We start from the raw sequence: 17,611 nt of genomic DNA, 5'->3' as shown, positions 1-17,611 counted from the left end.
GTAGAATAAGAAGTAGCGTTATGAAATTTATAGAACTTCTTATTCTTCAACTGATTAGGAGGTAACATAACATGATTGGCGGGCAATTTGATATGTCCTCTCTCAAGCAAGAAATCAAAGAGCTTGTCTGATTTTGTGACGTTGAAATCATAGCTCTCCTCAACTCCTTTTCCCCAAGGATTTGGTACCATCACTGTCTTCTTACCCCAATACCATTTGGCCGCAACAATCTCTTTTTCATCATCCCCATCACCGTCATCTACTGAATATGGATTATAGACTTCAGCAATTGCGGCACTCTTCTGGAATCGGGTATCTCTGCGCATATTCTGGAATTGGCTATTGAGTGCTGCAACTCGTTGAGCCAACTGACCTAACTTATCAAACTCTTGCCCAAGCAGCTTCTCCCTCCATGTTGGTAATATTCCTTGAACAGCTAAAACAGCTAGCTGATCATCAGTTAGATTCAATGAGAAGCACAAATTTCTAGTCTCTCGGAACCTCTGAAGAAACTCGGCACCCAATTCATTAGTTCTCTGCCTTATGGTCGTCAAATCTATGATTTTCTTTTCTCCTGTCCCAGTATAGAAATATATATGAAACTTCTTCTCTAGGTTAGCCCAATTGGCAATGGAATTAACTGGCAATAATGAAAACTAAGTAAAGGCTGGTCCTGACAGGGACAAGGAGAAGAAACGAACTTGATGAGCCTCTTCAATGGATGCTTCACCCAACTATGTAAGATATCGACTAACATGTTCTATTGTGCATGTGCTATCTTGACCAGTGAACTTAGCAAATTACGGGAACCTGTAATTTGTAGGAAGAGCGACCAAATCATACCACTCTGGATATGGATGTTTGTACAAAAAGGTCTGCCCTTTTGGTTTTAAACAGAATTGATTCTTCATCATCTTGGTCACTCTGAGCAGTAACTCATCAACATTTGAATCTAGATTTCTCTGCAATTGTTGACCCATCTACGGATTAAAATTTTGGGTACCTTGATACTCTGGATTTGGAATCGTATGAAGGGTATTGTAATCTGTTCCATAATGATATCCTTGTAGAATCTCAATCTGTTGGGTCCTTTGCTGATTTGCTGCTTGAAATCTCTGGTTATAAATGTTAGGATCTATATCTCTATGAATCCTTTGAACTGATGGCACTATTTTTTGAGTCGACGATGATATTTGGCCTAAGGTGCCAAAATTAACCATTTGATTCTGAACTTACCCCATCGGCTGTTGCACATACTGCACTGATAATCTAGGATTATTTTGTATTTGATTAGTAGTGGTACCTTGAACTTATTCAGATGAGCTCTGAACTATCTGGACATCATCATTACCAGTTAATGCTGCTTCTTGATGGCTAGTACTAGTTTGATTAGTCCCTAAAGTCGACGGATATGGAATGTTGTAATAAACCGGTCCAACCTGATCAATTGGACATCCATAAAACACCTCTTTCATGGTATTGTGGAATATGTTCAAGAAAGTTGTATTATGGTTCAACATGGCATCATGAACAGATTTGTTTATAGCGTCTACAAAGAAATGCCTATCATCAGCTTCGTCTATATCTGACTGCCCATGTATCAAAACTCTTGGTAGTGGATATTTCTGAATAACTTTATTGTCACGTGTCTTGGTGTAGGACAACAATCACTTATTCTGAAATTCTTCTATAGCTTTACTGATGACACATTTATTCTCATCAGGTAGGTCTTCATAAGGCACCATAAGAATGTCTCTATTGTTATGAGTTGTCATGATAATTGTGGGGTTCCACCGGGCATGCTAGAACGCGTGTCGGCGTGAAAACGTGGTAGCCGTGCCAGGTGGACACGCAGCAAGCTAGAACGATCTAGAGATCTACTTGGCTTCAACGCAGCAGCAGTCGATCTTATGAATTCCCAAGGGCGTGCCAGTCAATTTGACCTGCAATTGACTAGGAGAGAAAGTTTATTAGTAATTTAGGGTGGAACATGCTGGTTTTGACCAGACAGTTCCGAGTTTGCCACTTTGAGAGTAGCCAGACAGGAAAAATCGACTAAATAGCCGATACGAGGAGAAATAGACTGTCAAGGACTATGACGCTCGCGGGTCATGATTGATTGAATACTGTGCACCCAGTTTTAAAGATCATTTCCCTTAAGCTATTAACATGTATGCGTCAAAGATACATCACGGGCTAAATTAGATTTGATCAATATATAGTGTATAGCCAATGAATTCGGTGAAAAGGGATATGCCACACGAACAATCGACTGTTTGATATCAATAGACCTACGAACCGTCTAGATCTAATCTATTACCATCAACAGTGAGGTTCGACTGGATCGATGCAGCTATGATGATGATGATAGTCGAGAACCAGAAAATCCATAGAACTGACCATACTTCAATAGGATCATGAAAGCGTGCCATATCTGTGAAAGTGTAGGCGAATCGGCTAAAATAGCTGATCCAGGTAGAAAATAGATTACATCATGTGAACAATTGACTGTTTAATATGGATAGATATATAAACTCATCAAATCTAACCTGTTATCCTTAATAGTGGGGTTAGACCGGATCGATGGCAGACATGATAAAGATAATAGATCAAACATTTAAAATAAACAGATCTACTCACATTCAACAGAATCATGAAGGCACGCTATAAGCATTAAAGTACTGGCAATCGGCTATTTAGCTGATGCAGGCATAGCAAACCGACAAGGTCACGCCTGGTCGAAAGCAAATCTACCAACTAGCATACTCCGATCTAAAATACTAACAGTGAGGATCGACCGGATCATTACAGCCATGATAGCGAGCTATAGACCAGATTCAACTAGCTGGTAAACCTTCTCAAGATCAGACATGTCTTAGCCGCGTACTATGCACGATCAAGATCGAAATAGAACGGCCGATAAAACATAATTTGTCGTTCAAAGTAAGAAGCATCGCAATGTGATAAAATAAACGATAGACTAAAAGGATGTGAGGCCGATCTAGATCGATCTCGATCGGGCAGGTTGATATTACTGAAACTAATAACAACAAGAACATCAGCAAGATCGGTAACTTAATAAATCTACTCAAAAGATACCACCCTTAGGTAGAGCCGATAACTTGACCTTAATCTGATCCAAGCAGTGGAGGTCGAACTTAACCGATGCAGCCGTACTCGAACTAGATAAGGATCTATAACAAACTTATACTAGAGCTCGTAAGAGGTCGATCGGACCGATGTAGCCTCACAAACAAAAGCATAAGCCATGACGGTACTTACAGACAAGCCAGAGGTCGACCGGATCGATGTAGCCATGCTTGTTGAACAACAAGTCGAGATCTACAGTACTCCTACTCCTAAGGGTTGGCGTGAAGTCGAAAAAAGTAATTGGTATTGATCGATTGGATGTCTTTTTACAATAACCGGGGTCTAATATTTATACCCGGAACCTAAGCATGAATCCTACTTAAATACGACTCATTACAATCTTCGGAATAAAAGAAAATATTCCTAATTTAAGATAACTTGGACCCTAATCTTTTTTTAAGTCCGACATATTTTTCCCGACGCCAATCGCAGCGCATTGACGTTATCTGCTAACATCATCCAAAGAGAGCCGATCCCAGTACCGCGTCTGAATCAGCTGATATCGATCCCTACACAATTAATTCCTTAATGATACAATCTTGGAAGCTTCGAGTTCCCGCATTCTTCTTCTTAATTTTTGATGCAAACAGTACTACTTGAGTCTGCCCAACCCCCCAAGGCGATTTCAACATGGTACGCACGCACGTACGATATATATTATTTTTTAGCTGGTTGTTAGTTTATTACGTATATTTTGGTGTGTGTATATATATATATATATACACACACACTCACACGTTGTTTTCGTTAGTTCTCGCATGTGTGTATAGGAAACACGTGTGTCGCACGTACATATTTGCTAGTTATATATAAGGGCAACATATCAGGTGCAAATTAACTAATCTATGTAAATTTAGAAACTACCAATTAGGACCACTAGATGCTGATCCAATAGATGGGGTGATGGGGGATTAAGCGCAAAAAAAGACCGGCGGGTGGGGGCTTAAGCGCAAAAAAATCCCACATCTCACCTTATCTATTGGATCAGCATCTAGTGATCCTGATTGATAGTTTCCACGTTTACACAGGTGGTTGGTTTGCACCTGATAAGTTGTCATATATAAGAGCAAACAATTATAGACATTACATTACAACATTCAGCAGTATAAAGGTATACATCTTGGAAAATATGGAAAATCATACAACACAATTTTCTAATTTTTAAACAATTTTTCTTACTTCCCCGTTCATATTTGGCAGTGACGCTTCAACATTGTAACTTATAGCTCATGCTTTGAGCAGGTCACAATAGGCTGATGATCTTGAAGAGTTTTGTTCTAGTTTGCTTTTTTTAATGAGGTTTATTAGTACACTACTAATGAGCATACTTTTAATACCACGTGCTAGTTTTTTCTAGCAATATATTTCATGTTTTCTTAAGAAGCTGGATGTGAAAGCCGTCCGGAAATGGCAGCCCGGGATAAAGCATCATCGTCCCTTTGCTGAGGGCTTTCCATCTATATTCAAGAAAACACATGGTATTATTAATTAGCATCATTATACAGTTTGAGGCTTTTGTATGTCATCATCTGTATGCATGGTCCAGGTATATTCATATTCTTTTACCTGTAATTGGTGACCAAGCAGTGGATGAACATAGCCATTTGCAGCTTGGCGAAGTCAGCACCAACACATTCCGCAAACCACCCCCAAAGGCCATAAAATCCTTAGAGCCACCAACTGGTTCAGGAGTATCCTGTACCATGTAAACATATATGTCATCAAAACAGCACTTTGCACTGAGAACACAGTTTAGGACATGATATTTTAAAACTATTTAGGTCAGTTAAGATTTGTTTCTAAATGTGCGTTTCACATACCTTCCATCTCCATGGATTGAACGCCAAGGGGTCCACGTAAACCTTTGAATTCAGGTGAGCTGCAGATGGACAGATCATGATCTTTGATCCTTCAGGGATAGTGTACCCTGAGTGCATAAGCTCGAAGTGAGGATATATACACTGATCTATTCCTCCTAGGAATACCATACCTTAGTAGAATTTTTTTACTGCACGGTGGAAACCAAATGCATATACATACCCTTTATATGTACGTCCTCTGTCTGAACACCACCGGAGCGATGTTTGTGAGCCTAAGAGATTCATTTGTCCCTAATAATAAAAATAGTAATAAAAAGACAAAATTTCTGGCCACTTTAGATTTTCGTTCAGCCCAAACATTTACTTGGTTTCGGCCTTAACTTGCTCCGAGTCGTGTTGGGCCTAATTCTATTCCGAGTCGTATTCAACCCGTACTTTCCTTCTTTCAATTCCAACTGCAGGCAGCGCCACCGTCCCCAGACACCGTGCGTGGTTTTGTCTGGCCTCTCCCCCCGAGAGAGAGTCGGCCCGACTGCCCTCTCCGTCACATACCTGCCTCTCCATGCGTGCAACGAGCCAGAGAGAAAGGATTTCAAGTTTAAAAAAAGAACTCTAAAAATCTACGCAAAACAAGAACTCAATGATAGAACTTAAAAGAACTTCTAGGCGTAGATCAGTGGATAATACTTAATTTAATGGGAGACTTGCTGATGTACCTCGCCGGGGCATGGTCACAGGCACGGTATAAAGTCGAGATGGCGGACTAGAGGGGGGTCAATAGTCTTTTCTAAAATTAATCGCGTCGGCTAACCGAAACAAGTGCGAAATTAAGATGATCGGTCTAGCCAAGACTACACCCCTCTATCTATGTTCTCTAGCACCTTCCACAGATACTAATCAAGCAACAAAAGTGTCGGGCTAGCTAGAGCTCACCTAACCAATTCTAGGAGCAAGGTTACACAAACCTATGCCTCTAGTACTTCAAGCAACAAGGGAGCTCCTACACATGCTAGTAAGCAAAAGCACAAAGCCAACTAAGCTCACTAGCAATGCTCAATAACAAGGCAACCAATGCCAAATTAGAGAGCGTAAATACTTAGCTACACAAACTAAGCAATGTGACTAACAAGGTTACACAAACCAAATTAGCCACGCAAGGGAGCTACTTCTATGCTACACAAGCTAGAAGGTAACTAGTAAGCTACACAAGCTAACTAATTACGAGAGCAACAACACAAGCTTAATGTATATGAGAATAATTGCAAGCTTGTGTAACGGGGATGCAAACCAATAGGAAGAACAAGGTTGACACGATGATTTTTCTCCCAAGGTTCACGTGTTTGCCAACACGCTAGTCCTCATTGTGTCGACCGCTCACTTGGTGGTTCGGCGGCTAATTGGCATCACCCGCCAAGCCCGCACGTCGGACGCCGCAAGAACCTACCCCATAAGTGAGGGTAGCTCAATGACATGCTTTACTAAAGTTGCTCTTCGCGACTCCCGCGGGGCGAGCACAATGCCCCTCACAAGCTCTTCTCCGGAGCGCCACACAAGCTTCTTGCGGGCTTCCATGGAGACCACCACCAAGCCGTCTAGGAGGTGGCAACCTCCAAGAGTAACAAGCACCACCGGCTTGCAACTCGATCACTTAGTGCCACTCGATGCAACCTCACGATGCAATCGCACTAGACTCGCTCACTCACACAATCGAATGATCACTATCAAGTATGTGTGAGATGGAGGGCTCCTAAGCACTCTCAAGCATGGATACAAAGTCCCTCGAGGTGCTCAGCCATGGCCAAAGGCCACTTCTATTTATAGCCCCATGGGCTAAACTAGCCGTTACTCCTTCACTGGGCGTTTTTTGGGTCGATCGGACGCAGCACCGGACGCTGCACCGGACGCACCGATCGTGCATACCGGACGTGTCCGGTCGCTATACCGGACGTGTCCGATAGCTGCCTGACCGCCACGTGTCCGACCGTTGCCTCCAACGGCTCTCTGACAAGACGACCGGATGCTCAGCCGCTGTGGCCGGTCGAGTCCAGTAAGCCTCCAGGGCCGACCGGACGCGTCTGTTAGAAGCTGATCGGATGCTGAGCCTCAGCGTCCGGTCGAGTACAGTAAGCACCCACTGACGACCGGACACGTCCGGTCACACCGGACCGGACGCAGCCAACGTCCGATCGACTGCTCTGCCGAACACTGCCTTTTCTGCTTCACACCGGACGCGTCCGGTGTGGCGACCGGACGCGTCCGATCGCTGAGTACGCCGCCAAATACCGGACGTGTCCGGTCACCATACCGGACGCGTCCGGTCACTCTGTAACCAACGCGACTCACTCGTTTTCATCACCAACTTCTTCTCCTTTGCAAATGTGCCAACACCACCAAGTGTACACCAACATGTGTATGTGTGTTACCATTTTCACAATCATTTTTCAAAGGATTAGCCACTCAACTTGCCACGCCACTCGATCCTAGCGACGATGCAAAGTTAGATCACTCGAGTGGCACTAGATAACCGATATGCAAACAAGTTTTCCCCTCTTGATAGTACAGCCATCTATCCTAAACCCAGTCATAAACTTCTCTACACACCTATGACCGGTGAAATGAAATACCCTAGGTTATACCTTTGCCTTGCACATTCCATTCCATCTCCTCCAATGTTGATGCAACACATGCACCAACATAATCAACAATGATATGATCCACTTCATATCATCACGTGATCATATTGGTTCATTAATCTTGACTTCACTTGCTCTTCACCGTTGCCATCGTCCATCGGTGCCAAGGCTTGCTCAAGCTTCACCGCCACACGGTCCATCACTTCAAAGCCTTCGACTTGCCCTTCACGCTTGCAACCGGTCCATCAAGCCAAGTCTTGTCTTGATCTTCTCCACCTTGATTATATGACTCAAAGTCATATCTCATGTGCATTTAAGCTCCTTCATCATCACATGTGTGAGCTTTGCAACATCTCCAAGCCATTTTCACCTTCATGGCATATGTTGCTCACACACATGTACCTATGGACTAATCACTTGTGTTTCTCATATAAACACAATTAGTCCACCGAGGTTATCACTCAATTACCAAAACCAAACAAGGACCTTTTAATCTCTCCCTTTTTGGTAATTGATGACAACTCTACAAAGATATAGAAATTAAGCTCTTTTGGATTCATGTTACTTGCCCAAGCAATTTTACCATGTGAAAATGATTTTGGACAAGTACCACAAACCTGAAATGGTAGTATTAGCTCCCCCCTACATATGTGCTAGAGTATTTGATTTGAAGGTCGCACATATGCATAGATTAAAATTGTAGGAGAGTAATTACTATAAAATGATGCTAAGGTGTATAGAATAAACCTTTGAAGCGTATACCAATCGGAGTTGCACCTTTAAGTTCATCCTTAGCACCATGGTTAGCTAGATGTCACTTGAAATAAAATCACTAGATACCTCGTGAGATCAACATTAAAAGTAAGGTACTAGCATTACTTGTAAAGCATACCAAGTGTCTAGCTATCATCCTATGCATGCTAGTTATTAAATCATCATTCAAGTTCTACAACTATCATACACCACACAAACATGCATATTGAATTTTAAAGCTTATGCAATGCAAGCAAGCACATGAATATGCACATATCAAATGCAATCAATCAAAGTTCATGAGCTTGCTCCCCCTACTTGTGTTCTTCTCTTGTCCAAGAATTTTGATCCATCTCTTCAATGTTGCTCCCTCTTTGTACATGTCCATGTCCAACCTCTTAAGCTTTCATATCTTATCTCTCCCCTTACACAATTTATCTCTTCTCCTTACAAAAGCTTTCATATCTTTGTACAATCTCTCCCCCTTTGTCATCAATTTCCATAAAAGGTGTGCTTCTTATTGATGCAAAGGTATGCATTTGGGGTAGATGGTTGAGGCTTAAATCTTGTATTTTTTATGGACATCACTTGATTGTTGGAATGACACCATTTGTAAATACCACTTGTAGCTTGTACCACTTGTATCTTGTGTAGGGCTTCTTGAGATACCACACATAAGATTTTTAATCTTGAGATCAATTTGTGGGACACCTCCCCCTATGTGATAGCATGGTCATCCATTTGATACACTTGAGCTCTTGTAGTTGAGGGATGCATTCTTCATTTAATGATCACTTAAAGTTGAGGATCACTTGTGGAACCATCGTCTTGCATGATTGATACTATGTATAGATACCACTTGTAGGAAGTGAATACCATTTGAAAGAATCTTCTAGTATGGAACCACTTGTTTGATTTATCAATAGAGACCATTTCTTAAACATTTGCTATCTTCATGAGTATCACTTATAGGATATCACTTGTGAGTTGATCTAGACATCATTTGTAGATTCTTGATAAAATACTTGAGTCTAGGTACCATTTGAAACAAACAAACTAGATATCCATTTGCATTATTGTTTTGTGCTTGTACTCTTATTACTATCATGAGCTTCTATGATTGACTTGAACTAAATTGATTTGCCTAAGCTTCCAAGCCCGGTTTGAACCAATGACAAGCTTCTTCACACCTCTTGCAAGGGTTATCTTGCCAATGTTGTACTTGTCACTTGTTAGCAATCCAAATTAGATCAAGTACTTGGGATCACTAGCTCATGAACAAATTCATATACTAACCACTAGATCAAGTAATCATTCAAACAATAGTGGTAGGCTATGAATTAAGATATTTCATTTGTTATGCATGATCCTATGAAGCATGTACTATGTGCACTAACCGCATACTAGTAAGGGATGAAATGATCATGCACCTTATAATGATACCTTTGCTATGTTGGAGTAGAGGATAGTCACATAGATTCCAATTCATTACTTCAATAGCAATGTGAAGTCCAATTATAAGCTTGGTGAAGACCAATATATACCATGTTGAATTTCATTCTTCACCCATATGAAATGAATACCACTTATGATCAAGTGCACTTTCTTGTTGTGGTTGGCTTGCTTCATCTTTTGATCAATGCTTGCATGAGAGCATCAACATGAGAATATCACTTGAAATATTATGACTAGCTATCTTTTGGGTGTTGCTTGATTTTCTTGATCAACCCTTTTGATTGCTTCAACTAAGCATCTTAAATGTTCCTCGGATCACCACTTCCATGTTAGCCTTCCAAGTACCACACTTGGTTCACCTACACATAGGCGGTAAGCCCCTACACTAGGGAGAAGTGACTTCTCTCCAAAAACCATCATTGATACTCACTTGAAATAACTTGATTGATTGATCCAAGTGATGGACTTAACTTGGTGAGTAACCTTGATTCCTTCTTTAAGTCCTTTTCTTTCTTCTTGTTTAAGTCCTTTTCTTTCTACCAAATGATTTCCAATAGTCACTAGAACTTTAACTTTAACTTCATCTTGAGTTTGATCTTGATCTTCCAATTTGAGTACCAAATGTATGCAAAGTACACTCCAAAATCAAATGGCCTTATACTCTTTGCTTGTCATGCTTTTAGATTATCTCAAAACCAAACTTAGGTACCTCAAACACTTGTAAACATGTTTCCAACTTGAGGACCTTTCAATCAAAGTGACTCTAGATCAATCCAACATTTGTTATTTTTCTGACAGATTTTGTACCCTTCAAAGAAATAAGCATATCTCCCAAAGTACAAATCCAAATACCACTAAATTTGGTGGAGGTGTGCAATACTAAGTTATCTAGCAGCTGTAAAAATTTGAGCTCCATTTGACTTCTAGATTGCTGCTATATTTCAATTCTTCCACCACTGCTACATGCTGAAAACTGCTGCACTATAGCTGACAAGATCCACTCCAAAACTGAAGCATTTCTTATCCAATTTTTATGAAATTTCTACAGCATCTTATACCATAAGTCTAGAGCATGTACACCAATTTTTATGCCAATCCAATAGGTTTTGATTACTCAAATATGGCTAAGTTCACAGCTAGCTCAGATTTTGCAATATAGGACATATTTCAACAATTGAGTTATACTTCATCAAATATGAATCAAACTTGAAACTAACTTGTTTGAATACTTCCATAAGACATATATCCATTCAAACCACTTACTAAATGTCATCTTATGAATTTATCCAACACAAATCAATCCAAACTTGACTACTAATCAATTATCCATTCAATCATCTTATAGCAAGCAACATTGCATATTTATCCAATTCAATCAACTCATATGCACCCAAATGAAATGATCAACAAGAGATATACCTTGGTTAGCTCATGATCATCCAACTTAGCAAGTTTCAACACAAATATTTACAAGCCATCAAATAATATCTAATGAATCACCAACAACTTGAATTATAGCACTTGTATGTTGATAGCGCTTGGACTTCACTCAATTTTCTCTTGGCATTGGGTTCGGATGTGCACTAAGCTTCATAACTTGATTCAACATATGATGAACAATGTGAGATCAATTGAATCAAGTCTCCAATGCCGATGGTACCTACAAGCAATCATCCAATTTTTGATGGTACCCAAACAACTTTGGGTCATCTCAAGTTAGGAGCAACATACTTAGGCAACGTCTTAGTATGAGTAGCGGGATGTTTTGCAATAGCAACCATAGAGGTACCATCACCATCCTTTCTAAGCATATCATAATCATCAATTGAAATAGGCTTAGAAATTTTACCTAGGGGACATGAATGTGCCATGTGTCCCCTTTCCCGGCATGAGTAGCACTTTCTTTTTGCTTGAGCCTTCTCTTCTTTGCTCATGTGGTGCTTCTCATTGCCTTGCCTCTCATGGATTGCTTGAGCCTTCTTCTCAAGCTTGGTAGGACACTTAGAGGTAAAGTGTCCCATATTTCCACACTTGAAGCACTTGATGTGAGCATGATCTTTCTTCTTATCTTCATTCTTGCTCATCATCTTGGCATCTTGAGTTTGCATTGGATACCTTGCCTTTCCACCCCTTCTTGTTTTCTTCTTCTTTATCATTAAGTCACCACCATCTTCATGATTGATCTTGATTTGAACTTGGGGTGTCTTCTCTTGCTCAACTTATGGCTTTGGTTGAGGCTCTTTTAGTTGCTTCACCAATTGCTTGGTTGGGCACATTGAGCTAAGATGACCCCAAGTGCGGCACTTGAAGCACTTAACATGCTTGAGCTTCTCTTCTTCTTTTATCTTCTTGAGCTTCTTAATGTTAGGGCAACCATTTGCAAGGTGTCCCGCTTCATGACACCGGTAGCACATGGTATGAGAGAGCTTTCTTTGTTGTAGCTTCTTCATCATTCTTTCTCTCTTTCTTTCACCCTTTGTCATCTTCTTCTTGAAGCCAAGGCCACACTTGTCACCATAGTTTCTTTGAGTCTTCAACATGTGCTCAAAGGTGACTTGAGAGTTGTAGCACCTCTCTAACTTGTTGATTAATTTCTTCACTTGTTCATTGAGCTCATTGTTCTCCTTCAAAAGGTTAGTCTCACAAGACATAGAAGTAGAACAAGCATCTATTTGTAAAGAGCATGGCATATCTAATAAATCATCACAAGAGGTGGATACATGCTTCTTTCCTACATCACAAGGATTAGCAATAATTTGCAATTTATCATTTGATCCATGTGATGAGCTATCATTATTTTTAAGTTTCTTTGTAAACACTTTAATGAGAGAAGCATGTTGTTCTAATAATTCATCATGAGATGCAAGTAGTGTCTCATGATTCAATTTTAGCTCATCAAGTGAAGATTTATAAGCATTATGTAATTTCTTATGTTCTTCACAAGAGTTCTTTAGAAATGAGTTTTCATTTTCTAATTTCAATGTTTTAGCTTTCTCATTTTCTAAAGACATGGTCATGCTAGCAAGTCTACTAACAAGCTCATCATATGAATCAATCTAATCAACCACATAATCATTTGATACCTTGGTGTCACCTTGTGACATGAAGCAATGTGGTGATGTAGTCGGAGAGCTTGTAGTAGCATCTTCATCATGGCTTGAGCATGAACCATCATCTCCATCAAGTGTGCATGGGGTAGCATCATCACTTGCAACACTTGTGGCATCATCATCAACCTTGTCAAGTGAACTTGTAGTGGATCGATCATCATCATTATCACTTGACCATGAGGTGGAGCAATCTTTCACAATCACCAAATTGTGATGCTCGACACACTCATGCACCTCCTTCTTAGGCTCATCCTCCTTCTTGAATTTGCCATCATCCCATGTGGAGGAATCACCATAGAAGGCTTGGAGTGCCATCCACATATCATGAGCATTCTCCAAGTCCCACACACATCTAAAAACATCATCATGCAAGGCACACGTTAAATAATAAAGAGCACGATGATCAAGTTATAAGCAATCCTCTTGTGCTTGGGTTAGGTTGTCCTCATCCAAAGCATTACGAGAAAAACCAACAACAATGATCCACCATGCCTTGGGACCCAATTCACGGAAATGATCAAGCATATGACGTTTCAACCATGCATAGTGTGTGCCATAAAAAATGTGTGTCACAAACAACTTCTAGCCCAAAGTTCACCATCCTCTCGGGTCGGTGAAGACCACAAATGAGAGACCGGGCTATGATACCACTTGTAAGGTCGAGATGGTGGACTAGAGGGGGGTGAATAGTCTTTTCTAAAATTAATCACGTCGGCTAACCGAAACAAGTGCGGAATTAAGACGATCGGTCTAGCCAAGACTACACCCCTATATCTATGTTCTCTAGCACCTTTCAAAGATACTAATCAAGCAACAAAGGTGCCGGGCTAGCTAGAGCTTACCTAACCAATTCTAGGAGCAAGGTCACACAAACCTATGCCTCTAGTACTTCAAGCAACAAGGGAGCTCCTACACATGCTAGTAAGCAAAAGCACAAAGCCAACTAAGCTCACTAGCAATGCTCAATAACAAGGCAACCAATGCCAAATTAGAGAGCGCAAATACTTAGCTACACAAACTAAGCAATATGACTAACAAGGTTACACAAACCAAATTAGCCACGCAAGGGAGCTACTTCTATGCTACACAAGCTAGAAGGTAACTAGTAAGCTACACAAGCTAACTAATTACGAGAGCAACAACACAAGCTTAATGTATATGAGAATAATTGCAAGCTTGTGTAACGGGGATGCAAACCAACAAGAAGAACAAGGTTGACACGATGATTTTTCTCCCGAGGTTCACGTGTTTGCCAACACGCTAGTCCCCGTTGTGTTGACTGCTCACTTGGTGGTTTGGCGGCTAATTGGCATCACCCGCCAAGCCCGCACGTCGGGCGCCGCAAGAACCTACCCTAGAAGTGAGGGTAGCTTAATGACACGCTTTACTAAAGTTGCTCTTCGCAACTCCCGCGGGGCGAGCACAATGCCCCTCACAAGCTCTTCTCTGGAGTGCCGCACAAGCTTCTTGCGGGCTTCCACGGAGACCACCACCAAGCCGTCTAGGAGGTGGCAACCTCCAAGAGTAACAAGCACCACCGGCTTGCAACTTGATCACCTAGTGCCACTCGATGCAACCTCACGATGCAATCGCACTACACTCGCTCACTCACATAATCGAATGATCACTATCAAGTATGTGTGAGATGGAGGGCTCCTAAGCACTCAAGCATGGACACAAAGTCCCTTGAGGTGCTTAGCACCAGCCATGGCCAAAGGCCACTTCTATTTATAGCCCCATGGGCTAAACTAGCCGTTACCCCTTCACTGGGCGTTTTTGGGTCGACCGGACGCTGCACCGGATGCACCGATCGTGCATACCGGACGTGTCCGGTCGCTATACCGGACGTGTCCGACTGTTGCATCCAATGGCTCTCTGACAAGATGACCGGACGCACAGTACCGAAATGACCGGACGCTCAGCCGCTGTGTCCGGTCGAGTCCAGTAAGCCTCTAGGGCCGACCGGACGCGTCTGTTAGAAGCTGACCAGACGCTGAGCCTCAGCGTCCGGTCAAGTACAGTAAGCACCCACTGACAACCGAACGCGTCCGGTCACACCGGACCGGATGCAGCCAGCGTCCGATCGACTGCTCTACCGAACACTGCCTTTTCTGCTTCACACCGGATGTGTCCGGTGTGGCGATCGGATGTGTTCGATCGCTGAGTACGCCGCCAAATACCAGACGTGTCCGGTCACCATACCGGACGCATCCGGTCACTCTGTAACCAGCGCGACTCACTCGTTTTCATCACCAACTTCTTCTCCTCTGCAAATGTGCCAATACCACCAAGTGTACACCAACATGTGTATGTGTGTTACCATTTTCACAATCATTTTTCAAAGGATTAGCCACTCAACTTGCCACGCCACTCGATCCTAGCGATGATGCAAAGTTAGATCACTCGAGTGGCACTAGATGACCGATATGCAAACAAGTTTGCCCCTCTTGATAGTACGGCCATCTATCCTAAACCTGGTCATAAACTTCTCTACACACCTATGACCAGTGAAATGAAATGCCCTAGGTTATACCTTTGCCTTGTGCATTCCATTCCATCTCCTCCAATGTTGATGCAACACATGCACCAACATGATCAACAATGATATGATCCACTTCATATCATCACGTGATCATATTGGTTCATCGATCTTGACTTCACTTGCTCTTCACCATTGCCATCGTCCATCGGCGCCAAGTCTTGCTCAAGCTTCACCGCCACGTGGTCCATCACTCCAAAGCCTTCGACTTGCCCTTCACGCTTGCAACCGGTTCATCAAGCCAAGTCTTGTCTTGATCTTCTCCACCTTGATCACATGACTCAAAGTCATGTCTCATGTGCATTTAAGCTCCTTCATCATCACATGTGTGAGCTTTGCAACATCTCCAAGCCATTTTCACCTTCATGGCATATGTTGCTCACACACATGTACCTGTGGACTAATCACATGTGTTTCTCACATAAACACAATTAGTCAACCGAGGTTGTCACTCAATTACCAAAACCAAACAAGGACCTTTCACATGGCGGCACCACGGCATGGCCACTGGAGTCATAGTAGTAGTGGAAGCAGAGACACGCCCACTAGGTCATCGTAGGTAGCAGTGTGGGCGCGGTGCTGATGGCGCTTGCGAAGGCGATGGTGGCGCTTCCCGTCGCTGACAACACCCCCTCTCTAGATCGGTTAGGGTTGGGATATCGGTGGGGCGTCTAGCGGCTTAGGGGAACCTCGTACCTTGTGCCCTGGCCCCCACCTTCCTTTTATAGTGTTGTGCGATGGAGGCCCACCAACCATGGAGCGGTTGGGCGCCTTCGATCAGGGCACGGATCCAAGGGCCCAATTGGCCGATCAAACTAATATTCTCCCCCTTGATCCCACCTTATGATTAAACTTAACTTACTTACTTTATCTTGTTCCCATTCCATCACAGATCAGTGCATAGAGCGTGCCTCATCTTCAGGTTTTGTTGCAATTAGATTAAACAGCTACAACGCATCTCTCTGTTTTGAAACAGATACTCAACTAGGCCCTTAGTATCCAGAAATTATAGGCTTTCCCATAAACCCATGTCGACTGTATATTCTCTGAACGCACTGGGTGGTTAGCCTTTGGTAAGCGGATCCACAAGTAGTTACTCGATACTTATGTGCTTAATGCTTTCAGAATGATTCTGGATTTTCTCCTTTACAACATATAACTTAGTGTCAATGTGTCTGGTAGCACACTTGACCTGTTGTCTTAGGAGTTAATTTACTTTAAATGGTTATTGTTGTTGTCTACCATTGTTAAATCCGGATACAAATTCCCTTAACCTCCTTTTGCCTATCCCTTAACCTCCTTTTGTCTATCACTGATGACACCACAATTGTTTCTTTGGAGCTTTTCCACAATAATACTCCAACTGCGAGTGTTAGCAACTGCTGTGGATTTCACTACATATCTCGTCAAGACTTAACATTTATACCCTCAACTATTTGAGAGTACTTGTTCTTTCTTACTCAGCATGAGGCCTATCATACTTTGCAAAATTACAAGACATTTTCAACTCCATTCCAGTGATCTATATCTGGACTGGACTTCTGCCAAAATATCTTAGATACGTAAACTACATCAGGGTAAGTTCTTACTTATACTTGTACACTCATCAAGCTTCCAACAGCTGAAGCATATGGAACCATGTTCATTTGATCGATCTCATATCGGTTCCTGGAACACTTAAAGTTCTCAAATCTATTACCCTTGACTTATAGGAGCAGGCGTAGGTTTACTCGCTTACATACTTTATTTCTTTAGAATCTTTTCTAAGTATGCCTTTGCGATAGTCTTAATACCCAATTTTCTTCTATCTCGGTGAATTTTGATTCCTAGAACCAATGACGCTTCACCAAGATCATTCACATTAAAACTTGAGGACAAAACTACTTCTTCTCCAATGACAAATTAACATCACTACTAGTGAGTAGACTGTCAGCTATTCACATGATGTGGAAAATGAATTTTCCATTCTTGAACTTCACATAAACGCTATTGTCCTTCTTATTTTCTTTAAAACCTAAACTTTCTTATTGTTTTCATCAACTTCAAATACTACTGTCTTGTGACTTGTTTTAACCTATAAATGGATTTCTACAGGCGGCACCCCATGCGTTTTTTTCTTCCACGACAAAATCTTTGGGTTGTGCCATGTAA

The 17,611-nt window shown here is 41.8% G+C and overlaps 1 pseudogene; it reads right to left on the bottom strand.

Annotated features, from left to right (window-relative positions):
• Positions 1–4,712: 4,712 nt before the first annotated feature.
• LOC136538524 (cytochrome P450 87A3-like) overlaps positions 4,713–17,611 on the bottom strand; it is a 50,132-nt pseudogene continuing 37,233 nt past the window's right edge.

Source organism: Miscanthus floridulus, chromosome 2 (assembly GCF_019320115.1).
Source record: "Miscanthus floridulus cultivar M001 chromosome 2, ASM1932011v1, whole genome shotgun sequence".
In the NCBI taxonomy this organism is placed as follows: domain Eukaryota; kingdom Viridiplantae; phylum Streptophyta; class Magnoliopsida; order Poales; family Poaceae; genus Miscanthus; species Miscanthus floridulus.
This window is presented reverse-complemented; position numbering and strand designations above follow the sequence as displayed.